Source organism: Mustela nigripes, chromosome 13 (genome assembly GCF_022355385.1).
Source record: "Mustela nigripes isolate SB6536 chromosome 13, MUSNIG.SB6536, whole genome shotgun sequence".
NCBI lineage: Eukaryota > Metazoa > Chordata > Mammalia > Carnivora > Mustelidae > Mustela > Mustela nigripes.
In genome coordinates, this window is record NC_081569.1 from 59,208,899 (window position 1) to 59,227,180 (window position 18,282).

The window sequence follows — 18,282 nt, forward strand, 5'->3', positions numbered from 1 at the left end:
TCCTTCCAGCTGAACCTGACTTGACCTCAAATGAGGCACATTACCTTTGGGGCTGTTATCTCCATTTTCAAGAACAAAAGAATCAAGTGACAAACTTCTGTTAAATTGTAAGACCACTGTCTTGGCAGATTCTCAAGGCTGCCACTCCCAGGGAGCCAAGACTCAAAGGCAGAAAGGTCCCCCAGTGACAGCACACGCTGCTTCTGACTGAATTACAGAGACATCACACACTCAGGGCTGCAGCCAGAGTGGGTCTGTGTGGGCAGCCAAGGGAACAATCCAGGCCTGTGAGGAGGGAAAGCTGAGTTCCAGTCATGACTCTGCCTCTCATTTCCTCTGTGGCTTTGCTGAGTCACTTAATCTCTCAGAGCTGCAGTTTTCACACTTGTAGAGGGGGGAGGGGGTTGAAGGGGGGAGGAGGTTAGTGATTCTAGAATCCCTTTCAGTTCCATGATTCACCGTATTCTAAGTAAGGCTGGCCAGAGCACAGAACCTCTTCAGATGTTCATTCATTCCACCACATTTCCAGGAGCGTTTACTATGTGCCAAGCCCCATGCTGGCTTTCCTGCCCTGGGGAGCTCAGAGCCTGCTGGAACTAGCAGAGATGTGACTCGGCTGGGATAAAAGAGGGCACAGGGCATAGCCACTGGCCCAGGAACTTCTGGGCATCTGCCCACCCGTCCCTACAATGGGCGGTCAAGCTTGGCAGGGGGTCTCCCAATGGCTGGCAGGTCCCCCTGCCCCTTGCACCACCTGTGAAAGAAATGGATCTCAGTGGGCAGGTATTCTCACCCAATCAGGAAGTCACACCACAGGATGGAGCAGAGGAGGTCTCTGCGTATGGGGGCCATCCGTTTCCAGAAGCTCAGGAAGACAAGAAGAATAAAAGAATCAGCAATTAGCAATCATCAGGCTCAGGAACTGAAAATAAATAGGAAAAAAAAAAAAAAAAACAAAGAGGTGCCTGGGTGGCTCAGTCGGTTAAGTTGCTGCCTTCACCTCAGGCATGATCATGATCTCAGGGTCCCAGGATCAAGCCCTGCATCAGGTTCCCTGCTCAGCGGAGAATCTGCCTCTCCTTCTCCCTCTGCCGTTCCCTCTGCTCTTGGGCACGATCGTGTATACTCTCTCTCTCTCTCTCTCTCTCTCTCAAATAAATAAATAAATACAATCTTAAAAAAAAAAAATAGCAAAGATGCTGTTTGGAGCATCAGCTGGTTTTTGGCCCCCAGCACCCATTCCCCTTTCCTTCAATAACAGCACCCTAGTTTTCTTCCCCACCTCATGGGTGAGAACAAGAGCACTGTGCCCAAGGGGACCCCCCACACATACACGTGACCTGAGCCTGCCAGCCACTCCCCTTGCTCTTGGAGTAGATGCTGGGGTACCCTCGGTGATACACGTGGTAGGGCACCAGCTGCGACCAATCCTGATGCCAGGAGCGCTGGCTTCTGCCCTGGCCTTGATTCTCCAGGCTTCTCATCAGGACTAGGACTCGATTACCTGACAGTCACCAAAACTCTCCTTTCCTGCTTGGGATGGAGCTGGAGTGGGTTCCGTGGCTGGGAGTTGGGGGACCTGACTTAACGAAATTTTTGTGCTTAATGCCATGAGGTCCAGTATTGTGCAGTTCAGTCGAAGTGTCTGTGTGTGCAGCTTGTGACCTTAGCTCATGAGGCAATGGGGTGGGGGGTGGGAGGTCATGGTTTTAGAAGGTGAACCCGCCACCCTTTGGTGGGTGGCTAAGGACAAGTGACAAAAAAACACAGTCATGGAAGTAGAGACAAAGATTAATGTTTATTGAGCTTTCAGGATGAGCAGTCCCTATGCCAGGAGCTTTGTTCATTTAATTCCCACAGCCCTAGGAGGGAGGTGAAAGCATCCCCATTTTGTGGATGAGGAAATTGAGTCCAGCTGGTTAAATCACAGGCCAAAGGTCACTCAGCTGATGACCAATAGCTGGGATTTGAACTCAGGATTGTGGAAACTCAGAATCTGGTACCAGATACCAGATATTTAACCAGATACCACATTGCTTCACTCTGGGAGATTTATGAAAGTGTTCTCAAAAATAACGTGAGCAACCTAGTGCCACCTTGGATGTAAGGGCCTAGGGCTGGGAAGGATGGGCAAGGAGAACAGCAGTCTCCACCAGCCGTCAGCCACAGCGGGCCCTGGCAGCTGGGCCCCTGGCTCATTAGGGCTGGGGTCTGCAGTGGGGGAGCCAGACACGAGTTTTGGGAGAGCCTGCCCAGGTTGACAGTCAACACCACGGACAAGATGGTGTTTCAGCGAGTGTGGTGAGAAAGGAGCAGGGGGCCAAAACCGGGGGACTCGGGGGCCCCCCCGTTGGACACTGGGAGGAGAAAAGGAGCTAGGGAAGGATACAGCAAGACTCAGAAACCAGGAGTGCGTTTTGGAAGGCCAGGTTCCCCCTGGTGTATTCAGGGGAGCTGGCCTGCAGGCACTCAGAGGGGCTCAAGCTGCCGACCCGCACATCCCCCTGGCTCCAAACAATCCGGCTGAGTGGCTGGCTTCTGGCCCCTGCCCACCCAGGAAGCTGGCGTTGCTGCCCAGCACCCACCGTGTGCTGTCCTCCCGGTGCCCTTCATGCCGACACCAGCTGAGACCCTGAAAGGGGCATTCAGCCCAGCTGTGGCCGGGGCCAGCCAGTTCTGTGGTGTGGGGGAGGGCGTGGGGGTTGCAGAGGGGTAGGGGGGTGTCTGGCTTCTTCAGGCTGGGGGAGGCTTCCACTGAGCCTGGCAGGCAGCCCTTCCTTTCCCTCCCCCTCAGTAAAGGAAGGCAGGGAAAAACGTGTTTTTATAAATAGCTCCAGCCCCAGCTGATTTGTAAATTCAGTGGGTTTTTTGTGTCAATGACATCACCCTCCTCCCCATAGCAACCCCCGACGATATCAAAATTGCCAAGCAACGTTGGAGCAGCTCCGCGCCCCAAACGAGCAGGTCGTTGCCTGAGGATTTAATGGAGAAATCCCAAAGTGAGCCTGGGTGCATGGGGGAGGAGGGGCACGCTGCGGCTGGAAAGGAGGCCGGAGCTCGCTCCCGCTCCCAGTACAGCCTGCCAGGCAGCCCCGGGCCAGCTGGCTCTCTCGGGCCAAGGCCACACTCCCTTTGACAGCCCTGCTGTCGACAGCAGCTGGGGGAGTGCACCGGCCTTGATGTGCCAGGAGCTGGGAGCAGCCATCCAGGTGACTAAGCCGGCCCACCGGCACTGAGTCACCTGCTGGCCTGGGATTTCTTCCTTCCCTTTTGCGTCTGATTGTTCTGGGAGCTGAAATCTCGGAGCTGCACCTGGGTCCCGCCCCTTCTAGTTCTCCTCTCTCTCCTTGGGGCTCGGAGGAAGATGGGACCTATCAGCAATCCGCTGCCACCCTGTAAGGATATGGAAGATGCAGTGGGGGGCCGAGGTTCCGGGAGAGAGATGCCAGCCGGTCAAGTGCAATAGCAGATATGGTGATTGGGCTGCCGTGTCCTCTGGAGGTGTCAGGAGAGAAGGGGAGACTGGTCTGTGCTAACTGGAGTCCTCCCGGGCTGGCTTTGAACTCACCTCCCACAGGACACCGCTGTACACGAGTGGCTTGTAGGGTCAGAGTGGCATTTGAAGAGCAAGGCTGGATTGGCTAGGCTGGCCTGGGCAGGTAGGTGGCTCTGTGCTGGGTGTGGCCCCATGTGTGTGTGGGAGTGTGCATGCCCCCCCACACCCTCAGCTGAGGACAGAGGGCTGGGGACGGCGCGGGGGGGGGGGGGGGTGCTTGGCAGCACTTTGTCCTAACTGATGCTGGGCCCACCCAGGCCCTGATGTGGGTGCTGTGGAAAAGGACGACGAGGCACCCAGCCTAAACGGGATGAAGCTCCAGCTCAGACAGGCCCAGGCCCTCTCTGAGCCCCCAAGACAGAGACCCGGGAGGATTTCCAAGTAGGGAATGGTCCAGAGGGGCAGCCCAAGGATGGAAGCCAACCTGCCAGAGGGCCAGACTGAGCCTTGGCCACCCCCTCTTCTGACAGCCTCCACCCAAGGAATTCCGTCATTCGCCCGTGTAGTGCCAGCCAGCACCTAAGTGTGTCCTCTGGCCAGCCCACAGGGACACATTCCCTGCACAGGGGCAGGCCGGGACATGGCTTCCCCGCACTCAGGACCCGGCTGGGGACACCGCTTGGCCCCTGGAGCCCCCCAGTCCCCACAGAGCATGCTCCAGTGTGTCAGGCAGAGGGGCGTGGGCCACCTCCCGCCGCATCCCCCCACCCCCAAGGCCGCCCCCGTGGAGCTGGCAGCCTCACGGGCACACCGGTGAGTAAGCCATCAGGGGGAGGAAGGCTGTGTGCCCGCAGAGGCAGGACGACACCAACCAGGAGCCTTCAGGAGAAGCGGCTCAGCGAGCAAAGCACCGAGGTTTCCTTCTTTTCCTTTTTCTCCTCTCCTGCCTGAAGGGAGTGCCTCTTCCTGGGCTAGAGACAAGCACCAGCCCGCAGTGAGGAGCTTGAGGCCCAGCAGCCCCCCAGCAGTGGCCACGGTAAGGTTCCTGCGGCCGCGGTGTGTTCGGGCTCCACAGGCAGGGCTGGGGGGACCCAAGTGTCCGGGCTGCTCAGCGCCCGGGACAGGGCCAGAGGTTGCGGGTTTCTAGGACAAGGAGCCCCCACACCCCACCCAACCTGCTGCCGCCTTTCCTGGTTCATTTGGAAACAGCCCCTTTTAAGCTGGCGTCTGGCTTCCCGGGTGGAGGAAGAAAGGATTGTTTCTGCTATTCCTGCCTTTACCTCCCCCTCCTGCCCTGCAGAGCTGGTGTGGGGCCCCCCGGGATGCCCCTCAGGGAGGCCCTTCTCACCCCACCACCTCTGGGATACTCCGCTCAACTAGTCATCACACAAATATTTATGGAGCTTTGCTGGGACCCAGCTCCCAGTCACGCCCTGATGCAGAGTTTGACCTGGCAGAGGTTCCGACTCTGAAACTTGGCATCAGGTCAGGTTCAAGGGGGGCTGCCTGGCTGAGCACCAGCCCTTCTCACAGGCCTCAGGCTCCCCAGCTTGGCTGCAGGGTTAATGACCTGGTTGGCTCCACGGGGTCAAACCCACTGAATTTGGGGCTTAAAGTGCTGGGGCCTCACCGAGAAGCCAGACAAATCCAGGGTACACAGTTTGTTCTTTCCCTGGTGTCCCACAGCAAGGTTGGAGGGTCCTGCTTGAGGGTTTTCCCTAAGCTGGTTCTGGTGGGAACAGGGCTCCAGGATGGACTCAGCTCCACAGAAGCTCATCGAGTTAGGAATAAGGCCTTCGGGCCAAGCAAGGGGTCTCCTCTGCAGCTTAGGAGTGGCAAACCTGGGAACCCTATGGACAGGCGTGCCTAGCCCAGAGGGTTTTGGCACCAGGAGCAAGCTCTGGAAACACCCAACTGGGGTGAAGTGCTTTGCATTGCACACCCGAGAATGGGCACAAGGTGGGAGTGTGGGGACTGCACAGACCTTCTAGTCCCCCAAAGACAGACTGATTGCCTGTGAGCTGAGCTCTCTGGGATGTACCAGGCACAGGGAAGGTGCAGACGGGCCTGAGGGCTCTAGACACAGCAAAGCCCACTCAGCACAATTCCCAAGGATGACCAGGAATGCCCTCGGTCCTGGAGGAGCACATGGGACTGTGGTCCAGATAGAATCCTAAGTGTCTCCCGTGCAATTGATCCCTACACCTGGCTGCAGTATGAGGAAAATGACCCAGCTGTGGGGGTATTTGCCTCCTTGCAAAAGGTGATGCCAAGCCTCGGGCACATATGCAGAGCTGAGCAGCCGCTGGTCACCAGCTAGGGGCAGAGTGGCAGAGACTACGGAGGGCAGACACAGAGCAGACCAGCTGCCTGGGCGAGGAGAAAGCAGAAGATAGAGGCCAGGGCACAGGGGACAGGAGGGGCAGGAGGGACAGGAGGAGAAAAGGTTGCCTGGGTTTTTAAGAGGGCTCAGGGAGGGTTCTGGATGGCTGGCTTTCTTACACCTGCCCACCTCTGTGGGAGGCAGCCTGGGCAGGAAAGAGGTAGAGACACTGAGAGACTGTGCCTCTTACCCAAACAGTCCCCCAGATGCTGCTTCTGGATTTTTTTTTTTTTTTTGAGATTTTATTTATTTGAGAGAGAGTGGGAGAGAGAGAGCATGAGGAGGGGGAAGGACAGAGGGAGAGGGAGACCCAGAAGCAGACTCCCACTGAGCAGGAGGCAGACACGATTAACGGAAGGCAGACGGTTAACCAACTGAGCCACCCAGGCGCCCCCAGAGATGCTTCTAACACACAGCGTCCTGGGTGCACTGTCCGGTGGCCTGAGCAGGGCCCTTCCCATAGGAGACCCTCCACATCGCCAGAGGGAAGGCCCAGGATTCAGGACTGCCTTAGGCAGTAGGAAGGTTGCTGGCAAACCTTATAAACAGGCATAGCCCACAGGTTAGAATGGAGCATGGAAGGAGGAGCTGCTTTGGAGGCAGAAAGAACTCCACTTCCTGAAGCCAAGTTGGCCCTGTTGCCCCGGGAGAGCACACTGACTGGAAGCAGCTGTCCCCTTCTGAGCTCTGCTTGAGGGTCCCCTCAGGGCTAAGGTGAGACAGCAGGAGATGTGAGATAAGGGGGAACTCGACTAGTCTGTTCTTGGCAAGACGTAGGGTCAAGGCAGCACGTGGAGATGGCAGTTGGCACCTGGTCCTGGCTCCCTGGCTTGCAGGGAGGGAATAGGGCTTGCCTGACTCCTAAGTACAACACCCAGGTGGCGGGGAGAGGCGGTGGGGGAAAGTGCTGATACATGAAGGACCCAGCCCTTCCCCTGGGGTGCTAACAGCTCTTAACAGAGGAGTGGAAAGGGAAGCTGAACCTGGAGCCGAGCCCACCAGAAACCAGCTGAGCTACCAAGCGTTGATCAGCCAGCCACGGGGTGGTGGCGTTCTTCCTCCCACCCTGAGCCCCAGACTCCTGGCTGAAGCTGTCCTCCGTGACCCATCCAGTCTAGCGAATTCATAAATTTAGACCACCACTGGGAGATAGCTCTTAACACAGAACTTAAAAAAGATGGACAAAAACAGATTCGTTGGGAATGCAAGGCAAAGAAAGAAGTGGTGTGAACAGCAGTGGGCAGAGGATGCGGGCTCAGGGAGACAGGCAAATGCAAGAAGAGGGAGAAGGCGGGGAAGCCACGCAGCACCGGCTCCAGCTTTTCCTGGAGAGCAGATCGCCTGCCGCTGAGTTTCTCTAAGGAATGACTTGAGTCTGTTCAGAGTTGCCTTCTCCGGCGGGGGTCTAGTTTCAGGTCTTAAGGACTTAGAACAGGCCAGAGACAAGGAAGGAATCAAGAGGCTGGAATTTTATCACAGGGTGGCCCTGATTCATTGAGGAACTATATACTCATGAGCCCCACCTGAAGCACAAACCTGGAGGGGCTGCATGCGGGGGGCCAGACCGAAGACCACAGGGGGCTTCTCAATCACTTCGGCAGATGACTTCGAAATGCCCAGGAACCATAAGGTTCAGACTCAAGAGACTTTATGCTTTTTTTTGCCAAAGTTATCTGTTCTTTGGATTTGGAAAAGGGAATCCCAGATTCTCTTCACCTGAAAGAACCAGAACAAAGTACGAACCAGAACATGACATACTTTTGTATGCAGGGGGAGCAATTAGCATGCAAAAAATGGGTTCTGGCTCCCCTGTAACTGCATGGGGCCACATCAGCCCCAGCAAAGGGATACCCATGCTGGCCGGCATTTTCTATAAAACCTCATTGTAACACATCAGCCAGTGCAGAGAACCAGGTCTTCATAGAAGGAAGACAATGACATTTTTTGCACACCTGTGGGTTGTTTGTTTGTTTTTTTAAAGATTTTATTTATTTGAAAGAGAGAGAGCGCGCAGAGGGAGAGGGAGAGTGAGAGGGCGAGCAGACTCCCCACTGTGAGAGGGAGAAGCAGACTCCCCGCTGAGCGGGGAGCCCGATGCAGGACTCGATCCCAGGACCCTGGGATCATGACTTGAGTGAAAGGCAGGCGCTTAACCAACTGAGCCACCCAGGCGTCCCCACCTGTGGGTTTTCTGTGGCAACCTTCCCTCCTTGAAGTGCTGCCTCAGTCAGCAAATGCTGGCGTCTTTCTGCTTGGCTCTGATTTGCCCAAGTCTCAGAGCACTCCAGCCCCCGGGGGCTGCTGGCTGAGCAGGTGGAGGCAGATCTGGGTTCTCGTGCAGAGTCAGGCTGATTAGGACGTGGAGAGAGGGACCTCCAGGTGCTCAGGGAAGCAGGTCCGGAAACCTCAGGTCAGCTAGTGAGTTGTTCTGGTCTTCCATCCCAGCACCCAGGACCAGTCCAGCCTGCTCCACCCCTCGCCCCCGGGGGGCAAATAGCAACCACCCAGTCACCTTTACTCAAGGTAAGTTAAGTTGCTGCCTGCTGCCTGCTGGCCTGCCCCCCTCCTGATGGCTGTAGGAGCAGCTGCAGTGTTAAAACTGGGAGGACTGGTTCTCTGCTTCAGCTTCCTGGCCTGGAGCCTCCAGCCTCCATTTTCTTTCTTTTACCTTCAAATGAGGAATTGCACAGGAAGGCACAGAGGGGAGTGGGAGCAGGGGACCATTTATTCCATGGCCTCACGGGCAGCCAGAGCCCAGTCTGGGGTCAGGGAGGTGGGTACAAAGGAGGAAAGGACTGCCCTGGAAAGTAGCTCACTGCCTTGGAGGGTCATAGCACCTTCAAGCCAAAAGGATTCCCTAAGCATGTTTAATCAAGCCCCTTAATTTTATAAAGGGAAGCAGAGGCCCAGAGAAGGAAATTGGGTCCAGAGATCACACAGCTAGCTGGAGGCAGAGCCTTGGTTTCAGGTCTTGGGGGTCCCCACCTCCCAGTCCTATACCCCCTTACTACCCAGGCTGCCTTTCTGTCAGCAGCGGCATCCAAGGTGCCCCCCAAAGCAGGGGCAGGAAAAAAGCTGCAGTGTAACCTGATGGCTTGAGGAGACAGCGCGGCCCAATACACTAAGAGGCCAGACAGGTCCTGATGCTTGTCTGTGCCTCCTGCCCCAATAGGGGCCCAGCCCTGCCACACCTGCCCCCTGCCGCCCTCCCCCTGGCACCTTGTTAGCGTGCAGCCCCAGCTCAGCCCCAGTTCATTCCTCAATGGCCCCCAAGGAGAGGCTTTGTCCCACCCCAACCCACCCCAGCCCCCTTCCCAGATTCTCTCTGATAAACGGACCCAGCTCATTCGTAAATGGATTGATTTATGTTCTCCTTGTCCCACAAAGCATTTTACCTTTTAGCTGTAAGGCTGGCGGTGTCTTAAGCCAAAGAAGAAAGCAATGATGAAGGTATCTAGGAATGAAAGAGATTCTGGGGCAGAATTCAGATGCGGCCCACAGGAGACCCTTTATTTCCGGTGGTCTTTTCACCAGTATATACTGTGACCCCAGGCAGGAAATTAAATGTCCAACGGCCATCACCAGAGGTTAAATCCCAGAAGCAGGAGGCCTGTCATCTGTCATCGGTCACCCTGTCACCAAGCCCAAGCTGGACTAGAAAACTTTTATTTTCTGTTATGGTGGGTCTTGCTGGAAGACAGTATGTCTGGGATCCAGATCCATGGGGTCCCATACCCTGGGGAGGGATGAAGCCAGGCCCAGAGGCAAGAAGGCAAGGCCAGGAGTTAGCCTGCATGCAGAGCTCCCATGGAGGAGAGGAGAGTCAGACAGGAGGAGCTGGCCTCACACAGTTCCTCATCCTGATGAAGGCCATCATCCCAGCCACTAGTGAGGACGGCAGTGCACACCAGGACCCCTCTCATGTCCATGTTCATATCAAGTTCCCTTAGGCACCATCCCTGGGGTAGTCAAAGCATGAGCCAGAGAATAAGGCAGGAAAGCCCCCACAAAGGGATGGCAGTAGCTTCCTGGGCCCTCCAGGCCCCTCTAAACATGAGCCCACCCATGAGTTAGACAGGTCATGCCTTCTAACACTGACCCAGGGCTGATGCAGAAGGCAGAATTCTGGGAGCACTACAGCCCAGAATGTGTGAACTTGGCACATCCAGAGCTAAGGTGTTGACCCCCAGAGGGTTGCAGATGGGGCTTAGGCAACCAATAGCACGTGTGCTCAGATTCTTCCCTTCCCTGGGGCTCTGGCCTTACCCTCACTTGGTCAGACACAGCCTTCTGCTCTCCCCCCAACTCACCTGTCCTCAGGCCCTGGGACCCAGGGCCTGGGTGCCAGACATGGGCCTGACCCAACCTTAGACCAGGGACAACTGCGAGAGGCTCAGAAGAGAGAGGGAAGGACAATGAAGGGTTTCCATCCAAGCAGCTTCCAGCTGTTAGTTCTGCCAGCAAAGATGCCAGCCAGAGAGTGAAACTACCGGCAACAGACATCTGGATGGAGCTTTGGAGCCCATTAAGAGCAAGGGCACAAAGCAATCACAGTGAGAAGATATTAAATGAATTCATCATGTTTCTAAAACGAGTGCCCTTGGCAGGTAGGTGGCCCTTTCTGTTTCCAGTACCCCGCCCCGGGTAGCCCCTACCCCCTGAAGCTGGGAAGGGTGTGTCACAGCCGCTGGCTCTGTCCCTGCTTCAGCCCTGTGAGGTGGGTGGACAGTGGCCCCCACATTTGAGAGCTCATCCACATCCCTGGGCTGCTTAGGGCTATCAGGCCAGCTCAGCCCCCAGGGGCAGTTTGCATCTGGGGAGGACAGGCCTCTGTGGTCCCAGGGGCACAGGAAATCTAGTACAGATGCGGAACTTGAGGAAAAGGCAGATGAGATGCCTGGAGGCTTCTGGGTATGGCTCACCTCCGCTGAGGTTCAGCACAGCATAAGGACACATCTGTCCAGCCGCTGGGCAGGTGAGTCCCAGAAGCTTTTCCCAAACACCTAACTGGGTCCAGGTGGGGCTGCCACCCGGGGCTAGTGTTCTCTCTCTGGGATCTGTGGTGGATAGACCATGAGTTGACATAGCCGTGAGTTTCCCCTGGAAGAACCCAGGGCTTCTGCCCCTGAAGCCCCCACACTGGGCTCTTACTGCTTCCCTGTAGCAGCTGTGTGTGCACACAGCCTAGGGGAGGGGAGTTTCTGCCTGGGTCGCTTTAGCAGCTGTGAGGGCTGGAGGTCAAGAATCTCTCACCCTGTCTGGGAGTGCAGGTCCTCGGGACTCTGGTCCCCCAAGGCTCTAGCCTCGCCATTCTATCTCCTTTCCAAGAGAGAAGGACACCATCTCCCCTGTTATGCACATCAAGAAACTGAGACTGAGATATGCTGGAAGCCTAGAGAGGCACAGGGCTCCAATCCTGCAATATCCCTGGGTCTCTCCAGCCACACTGCCCACCTCTCTCCCGCCTAAGAGCCCCAAGGGCTTGGCAGTGTCGGCTCCCTCCATTCATACTCCCAGACCCTCAGAGGTCTGCACCTGCCTCTCGGCCCCATCAGCAGAAACAGACAGGCGATCCCATCAGGTGAGAGGCACTGGCCCAGGCTGCCCCATGAGCAGGAAGGGACAGGTATCAGGCACCCCGGAGGAGAGGGAGAGGAAGGGGTCTTTCCCCAAGTGTGCCTCTCTCTTGGGGCTGAGGGCTACAGGCTGAGTGAGTGGCTACCCCTCCTGGGACCCAGACTCCAGGAGCTCCTCCAGCCGGGTAGCAAGTGGGTGCACCAGTGCCCACTGGCCTAGCGGTGTGCATGCGGGCCTGAGAGCGCCCAGCCTGGTCTAGGTCTGTGAAGGCCAGATGGCTTGCTGCAGGGACTTCGTGACTGGCAAAATCTTGCGCCTGGCTCCTAGTAGGGAGCTCAGGGACAGGGTGGAAGAAACGGAGGCCTCCCTGCCCCACATACCCACTTGTCATGCAGGGGCCCTCATGCCCTTGTCAGAAATGGGGGAGCAATATTCCCCAGAAACAGTCTGTGTCACGTGCCCCACCCTTCCTGGGTGGTGGTCAGAGTTGACACAAGGAGGCCAACGTTCTCCCCCACTCTTGCCAACTGTTTCCTGACCTGACCCCACATGGTCAAGTCATATCCGACAGTCCTTGGAACCAGGGACCTCTGAAGAGCCCGGATCAGAGCACAAGCTGAGGGCAGATACAGCGAGGCTGAAATTCTGGCTTCACCTTTCAGTGACTACAAGGCCTTGAACTACTTCCATACCCACTCAGAGCCTGTTTCCTCACCTGCAAAGTGAGAATATAATAGTATAGGGTTTCTGTGCCAGGGCTGTTGTGAAGACTTGAGAGAGACATGCGTAAATACTCACTGGCAGGCATTACTAGTTCGGTTACTAGAGGAGGGCAGAGTCACCCGGAGGAAGGAGCCCTGGAAGGAGTAAGTGAGCCTGTCAGCAGTTCTTGATCCCCAAGGAAGATTCTCAAGGCATGGAGCAGAAAGGTACAGGGAAAGGATAATGTGTTTTTGTTTCTAAACCACAGCAGATGTGTATCTTTCCTCTTTGGCCCTAATCTGGGCTCTCAGCCCTGGCTGGAGGTGCTCGGATATTCCAACAGGTCCCAACAGCCAAAGGCTGAGAGAGAGCTAGCTGGGCGTACCGTACCCGCCCTGTTCCTCTGCCTTCTCAGACGGTACTGCTGGCCAGTGCCCCAGAGCTGGAGAGGCTCCAGCGGTGTCCCCCACGGTGAAATGTCAGTTGTCAGGGTTCCTGCACAGAGCTCCTGTCCCCTCTGCAGAATGGCAGTGCATGGACAAGTAGGAGGCCTCTTCAAATAAGGCTGTACCTGGTCCCTGTCCTCATGCTCAGCACTGCCACCTGGGAACAGGGCCAGAGGGAGGCATAGGGCTGCTGGAGGAGACGCTGTCCCCCAGACTGTTCCTGCCACTGCCTGGGCAAGGCTGAGTTGGTGCGTAGGTCAGAAGAGGATGGGGTGCGGGGGGTGGGGGAGGGAATTCACATGCCACACTTAATCACTGAGAACCCAATCTTCACATGCCAGTTGTCCCATTTTGCACAAGGTCATCCAACACAGGGCAGCAGACCCACCTGTAGATGGAATTAGACACGCAGAGACTTGGGGTTGGGATCAGCCCAAGAGGTCCCCTAGTCTTGCCTAGTATCCAGTATGAAAACCTTTTCTCTAGCGTATCTGACTGATAGTTATCTGGGTTCTTGAACCCCTCCAGTGATAGGAGATTCATTACCTCCCAGGCCAGTTGTATTTGAGAATCTCTGCCTCTCTTGAGGCCCCAAACCTACCTCTGCTCCCAAAGGACCCCACGGTTTCCTAGAGTCACTCCTACAGGGTGAGGATGAGACTTGTCTAGTAGTCTTTCTGGGACACCCAAGCCTAGATTCAAATCAAATTAAATACCAGTTCAATTCTGATAATATTCTAATGATCAGACACTTTTTCGTAGTTCAACAGGTCAAGAGTACTGCTTGGAGAGCCGGTGTTGGTATATAAGTTGTTTGTATTTTTTTAAGTTATTTGTATTAAAAGAAAATAATTCATGTGTGCATTTGTGAGTCAGTAAAAAATAATTTAGGGTGTTCAATCTAGGCTCAACAACGTCATGCTGTTTTGTTCCCGGTTCATCTAAAATCCTCAGCAACCAGTTTCCCAAGCCCTCGCACCCAGCACAACCTGCTCCTGGTAGCCAGCACTGAGCCAGCATTCCTACACGGCTAGGTACCTGCTCTGTGGGGAAAGTCACCCTTGTACCTGCTGCCCCCTCCCCACATGTTCCCCTGAGCCTAGGGTCAGCAGGCAGCTTCCTGAGGGGCCACAGGAGGTCAGGGTTTGGCTCACAGGATCAGGTCCTGTCAGAGGAAAGTGAAGGAATCCTCTTGGGAAAGATGTAAATAGGAGAAAACTGTCTCAAGGTCAGGTCCAGACAGACCAAGACGTCAGGTTTAAGGAGGCAGAGGGCAAGGAAAGGAGCAGAGACTAAATGTAAGTATGAGTGTCTGGAGGCAGGCAGGGGACCTGCGCTGAGCTGCCCAGCTTCCACACCACTAACCTAGGGCTCACCAGGGACAGCATCTCCACCACCATACTTTCCCCGGGGTGGGGGGCTGTGGTGTAGCCACACAGGGTACAGGAGTTCTGGGCTGGCGACTTCCCCCTAGCCTTCTTAGCTGGGTTTGGCAGGAGCCTAGAGCAGATCATTCATAAGCAATAGTGCCCATATGCAAATGCTTTATCTAGAAATTGCATTGATCTAAAGAATCAGTGAATAAAGACAAGACTTGGCAATGGTGAACTCAATAATGAAAGTTTGAGGCCACCAACAAGGGCGAAAATCTCAGCACTGTCCTCAGTCCCCACTGTGACATTGGTAGTCAACCAGCCACTGCCTGGGGGCAGCCACTCAAGGGCTAAATATACTGGAATTTCCATGCCAGAATCCTCTCAGTACCAAGTGGGATACAGCCCTCCCCGGGGGGCCAAGTCTAGGACAGCAAGGGTCTGCTCACTTGTTTAGGAAAAGGACAGACAGGTGGCCCTTCCTGTCCCCCACAGCATCTTTACCCTCTAATTCAAAAGAAGCAGGGTAAAATGCAGCCAGGAGTGACCCACTGAATGACCTTCCTGCTCCCAGGTCAGGTCATTCCAGGGGACAAACAGGGGATGCCAGCTCTGTCACCAGGCCCATTCCCTGAGACTGCAGGGCACGCGGAGGCTTTCTTTTTTCCAGAGGTCCCCTTGGTGGGGAGGTGGAAGGGTGGAAATTCTGGGGCAGAGGATAGCAGATCATAGCCAGGTCTGACAAGGCAGTCTGAACCTCTGTAAATCCTGGCTTTCCTGCCCGCGCATGGGAACTCCTCAAAACTGTCTCAGGGTCAGGTCCAGACAGACCAAGACGTCAGGTTTAAGGCCTCGGGCTGAGACTCCCCAGCGTATGTAGGTGGGTGCCCTCGCCCCGCTGCACCTCTGGAATCCAGGAGGAGTCTGGCTGCGGCCTCCAGATGTGCATCTGCAATGCAAATTAATGAGTTAATTACAGCGGGAGGAGCTCAGCAGATAATCCAGGTCAGGCCCCTGCGCGGCCATTCAAGGGCCACGGGGCCACCAGCAGGTCGCAGCGGCCCGACCCGGATCAGGGTCCCATGGCAAAGGGCCGGTCAGAACTGGAGCCGAGGGATTAGAGGAAAAGGGTCGAGCAAGAGGGTGGGGGTGGGGAGCGCCCCTCCGGCGAGGAGGCTCCTGGCCGCGGCCCCTGCACCCCTCGGCGACTTTTCCCGGGCTTTGTGTGCGCCCTGTCCTACCTGAGGCCACACCCTGAAATCAAACTCGTGGCCAGGTGAAGCCGGCACTGCACAAACAAGTCAGCACGGCCTCTCTCCGCCGTTGCCGGCGCCGAGGTCCCTCCCGCGGAGGGCGGGCCCGGCTCCCGCCGCCTCCCCGAGCTCTCCAGGGACTTCTCGCTGGGCAGGTGGGTGCTCCCGCCACCCCGGGAGACCGACGACCCTCTCTCCCCGGGCGGGGCCCGGGACGCGGCGACAGCTCTCCCGCCCGCGGGGACCCCTTTCCCTGGGTTTTCATTCCCCAAAGTTCAGGGCTGGCCGGCGCCCGGTGCACCCAGGAGCGGCCGTGGGGAGGGCGCGGGGCGGAGGGGCCCTGAGCGCGGGGACCGGGACCGACCTCCGCGTGTGCGCGGGCGCTTCCGGCCCGGCTGCCGGGACTGCCGGGGCGCGGGGCTGGGGGATTCGCTTCCCAGAGGGCGCCCCACTGGAGCCTGCGAGGTGGGGCTGGTGGCCGCGCTAAGTCCCAGCGCGGTGAAGACAGGGGCCCCAAAGCCCTGCTGCGCCCACGGCCCCTCCTCCCCGTGCGCGGCGCGGGGAGCCCGCCACCTCCCCTCGTACCTGAGATGGTGGCTCTGTCGGGAGGCAGGCCTGGGGCGGTTCCGAATGCTCTGGATTCCGGCCAGTCGCAAAATCCAGGGAGACACCTACTACATTTGTCACAATGCGTTTCTCATCTGTTTCCACCCAGGCCTCGGAGGACTGGCCAGGGAAGGTCCTCAGTCTTCCCTCTCCTCGGTGCCTGAGAGCTCTGCCAACGAAAGGGTGAGGAGTCGGGAGGAAGAGGAGGCGAGGAAGGCGGCCAGGAGGTGAGTGAGGAGGCTTCAGCCCTGGTAAGGTGTCTGGGAGCCTTCTCAGACCTCCTTGAGGAACAAGGCTGGACGGGGCAGTGGGCAGGCAGGTGGCCCTCCTGGGATGTTCTTGGTAGCCTAAGGCAGGGGCAGTGGTCCCTTCCAGGTGCCGTTTCTCCATCCTTAGTGGATGGGCATTATAACTTCCACCAGCCCAGCCCACAGCAGATGCCCTGCCTGCCCCTGGCCCAGCCTCTGCTGGCCTCAGGTGTGATGCCTGTCTGGGGCGAGACGGTGTCACCAAGCCTGATGCCCTGAATTCTTGCTTGGGAAAGATGCTCCCAAACAGGAAGGGTCTGTGCAGAGCCTGCCAGGGGGCAGCCCCAGGCAGAGGTGCTGCTCTGCACATCCTGCCTCCTAGCTCATTCCCCACATCTCCAACCTGCTAAAATAGATCTAGCTTTTCCCACACCTGCAGATGATGAGCAGCTGACCCCCATCTGGGATATAGATGCTGCTAGGAACACCAAGGGCTAAGACCTGAAGAGCTCTCGGGGTGTGGGCTGTGTTTTCTATGTCATGTCCTTTTCTGGTGTGTTTTAGGCTCCCCTGGTCTCTTTTTCTAGGCAGGGGAAAAGAGGGGGATCAAGCCTATGTCTGTGCTCGGCTCTTTTGGAACGGTTGCAGCATATACCATAATACATAGGACAGTAGCTGAGAACACATCTGGAATTGGAAAGAGCTGGGTTCAAATTCTGACTTTGCCTTCTATTCCTCAAGCAAGTTGTTTTACGTCTATTCAAACTTGAATGGCCTCACCTATAAAACATGGAAATCAAGCCTGCCTCAGAGGATAGTTGTGATATGTCCCAGTGATTAAATAATAAATGTTGGGCAGCCCTGGCTGTGAGCCCCCTCTCCAGCCTCTAATTATTACTTAGGAAAGGTTGAACTACCCAAGCCCTGAATTCTGGAGAATTCTGAGAATGGTCTGGCTCTGTGGCGGGAGACTCTGGGGTGTAAGAGCAAAGCCATGGGAATAAAGTCAAGTAAGGGGGTCCGTGGAGGGCAGGTAGTGAGGCGGCCTGGAGAAGGGGCCATTTCTGGAAGAGGATCCAGCTGTGGAGGCTGAGACAGCACGTGTCACCTGTACTCACATGTCCGTGGGAGACCCGGACACACCTGTACATGTCACCTGTGCTCACACGTCCGTGGGAGGCCCAGACACACCATTGCCACAGGGCTGCCTTGGGCATAGGGAGCCTCTGGCTTGAGGCTTCTAGTCCTAGCTCTGCCCTCAGAGGCTGTGTGACCTGGGGAAGGTTGTTTGACTTCTCTGGGTACCAAGCATATGAGAGAAGCTTAGATACACTGGGTTTGAATACAAGCTCCACACTTACCATTTCAGACAGCCTTTCTCTCCGAGCCTTGGTTTCTTCACCTGTAAAGCAGAGCTCATAATATCGAGCTTGTAGGGTTATGGCCCTTAAATGCACTCTAAGAAGCCCTTAGCGCAGCATCTGACATATGCCACACACTTTACACCCGTATGTGTGTGTATATTCCCTTTCTGGTCTCCTCTGTCCTCTCCACAGCCACCTGTCATCTTTACGATGCTCCCAGTAAAGCAGGTTTGACCCGTCTCACAATAGTGTGAGCAGAAAGAGGGGAACAAAATGGAGATATCGAAAATAAGAGCTGTGAAATGTAATCTTTTAGTGTGGTTAGGGGCCCTAAGCCTATGACTGGGGACTCGAGGGGCTCTTTCTGGCCAGGCTCTAAGGACTCTGTGATGAGGACTCTGGCCTCTGCATGTGGAGGCTGCTAAAAATTGGGGAAAGGGAAGAGGTGCTTGGCCTACAACCCTCCTGGGAAGGCCATTCTTTACTTTTGCCATGGAGATAGTACTGTGCAGGGAGGGAGAGCCCACTGCTGTGGGTTCTAAGTGCAGTGAACAGGGGTCAGAGGGGCTGCTCTGGCTCGGGCCACTGCTGGACCACAGCACAGCACTGGTAGGCTGGAGTGGGCCTGAGGCAGGCCTGAGTCAATATTGACCTTCCTGGCTGGCCAGCCTGGCTCTTTGGCCTCTCATTCAGCTGGAGTGTTGACACAAGAGATTGAATGAGCTTTATTATCATATTCTTTTCAACAACAGCCCCATTATCTCTCCCCTGGGGATTTGCTGAGACCTGTAGTGTGGGAATGGTGACAAAGGCAGGGAACTGAGGCATTTTGGC

General features: G+C 56.2%; 1 protein-coding gene across 2 annotated transcripts in view; it reads left to right on the top strand.

Moving 5' to 3' along the window:
* Positions 1-3,153: 3,153 nt before the first annotated feature.
* The window catches only part of PAK6 (p21 (RAC1) activated kinase 6), a 36,122-nt gene continuing 20,993 nt past the window's right edge, over positions 3,154-18,282 (top strand). The window contains exons 1-3 of one of the 2 annotated variants that reach the window (XM_059372504.1): positions 3,154-3,659; positions 4,450-4,532; positions 15,946-16,063. The gene's annotated coding sequence lies outside the window, so the exon portion shown is untranslated. Of the gene's footprint in view, positions 3,660-4,449; positions 4,533-15,297; positions 15,386-15,945; positions 16,064-18,282 lie in introns of those variants that run through there. The other variant, XM_059372505.1, reaches the window with a different exon arrangement.